This window comes from Lepeophtheirus salmonis, chromosome 8 (assembly GCF_016086655.4).
Source record: "Lepeophtheirus salmonis chromosome 8, UVic_Lsal_1.4, whole genome shotgun sequence".
NCBI lineage: Eukaryota > Metazoa > Arthropoda > Copepoda > Siphonostomatoida > Caligidae > Lepeophtheirus > Lepeophtheirus salmonis.
Window position 1 is genome coordinate 18,081,768 of NC_052138.2, and position 1,726 is coordinate 18,083,493.

Consider the following 1,726-nt stretch of genomic DNA (forward strand, 5'->3'; position numbering starts at 1 on the left):
TTGTTTTAAAAATTCATGTTTTTTAATATAACCTAACTTTTCAAATCTTTTTCAGTCCTTAATTCACTCCCCAGGGGGTTTATCCAGCCCCCAGAGACTGAAATATCTCTTTATTATCTTGTGTGTATAGTATATTTACTCCATCTTTGTTGTACATTCTTAATTAATTATGTACTTCCTGTGTTGATTATTTTTGCTAGTACTTCATTAGTTTAAGAGGTATTAACACATTTTCCAATTAATTATCAATTACCTATCACCCACCCCTAGACTCAACTACCAGCCGAAGTTTCCAGTTACATTATCATTAAATAATGATATGTTTTTACAGGAAGCTGTCGACTCGACAAAAAAATCTCTACATTGACCTCTCTTTTCAAACGTTACCTTCAGTATTTGTTTTACTGCAAGTTCCAAATGTTGCTTTGGTCAAAATAATCCATTCAGATGACAAAGGATTTAATATTTTTTCCAACTTCGAAGTGGAAGATGATTAATCATTCCAAATATATCCTAATCATACTCAACTCAAAAACAGTTGTGGAACCTACTGTCTAAGATTTTCTGAAAGAATCAACACTGTAACGGAAGCCATCAACGTTGCAGATGTTTTTTGGGATCCAATGAGCTTCAGACTGAATAATTTTAAAAATGTGTACAACTGCTTTCAACAAAATGTCTATTTCGTAGTTCCCAATATTTACCTTCCTGAATCTTCTTTTCTAGGTACGAACTTTGAAAAGGCTGAACTTCAAAGGTTCATTGAAATTGTATATCCAAGAAGTTTTTCGAACTTTTTGGACATGCTATTTCTATCATGGGTTTATGCATATTCGCTCTTGGATTTTATTTCCAAACATGACAAGGAAGCATTGCCTCTTTAACGCCTCAAACCCAAGAGCAACATTCTTCTCTACGTTTATTGGGAAGATGCTTGATAGTTCGGAGAAAGCTATTGAGGCAATAATGAGGTCAAAGTGTGAAGAAGGACATGAGTTGATTAAAATTTACAGAAATCTTGTGTAATTCTCTATAATGGCATGTGCAAAAATACTGCTGCAAGTAGAGAAATGACTAGTATGATTTACGAACATACTAAGAAAAATTTATCCGACTCGTAACAATGTCTCACAACCTTAAATTAATCAATTTCTTAATCTAACCTAAATTATATTTATCCTTTAACTAAATAATTTAATTTTATTCCCAGACAAATTATCACTTAATTTGAATTACTTTCGATATTCATTTAGCATATTTTTTTACATAAAAATTAAATAGTTTTGATTTTGGATGTAATGATAAAAATGTAATATTGGAAGTACTATCATCTGTTTGATCGAATGAAGTTTGGCAATGTTTTTGTTGTTGTATTGATGATGGCAAATATTTTATCTTCAGTATACAGTGCAAAATTCTTCATCAGAACTTTGAAAAGTTTATCGACTATACTTAAATGAATATGGAATGCCTTTAAATAATTTCCGAAATAAAATCGATTATTAATTTTTGGAAATAATTGCTCGTTTTTTATACAAGAAGGTGGCTATTTTCATCTGAAACAAAGTTTTTGAAAAGCATATTAATTTTTTTTGATGAAATTTGATTAAAAAAATCGACAAGAGGGTGATTATTAACACACAAAGAATTTAATAACCAGGTTTTACTACAATGATCAGATAAAAGTATTTTTTGAAGCCTCTTCTTGGAGCATCCATGGATAAAA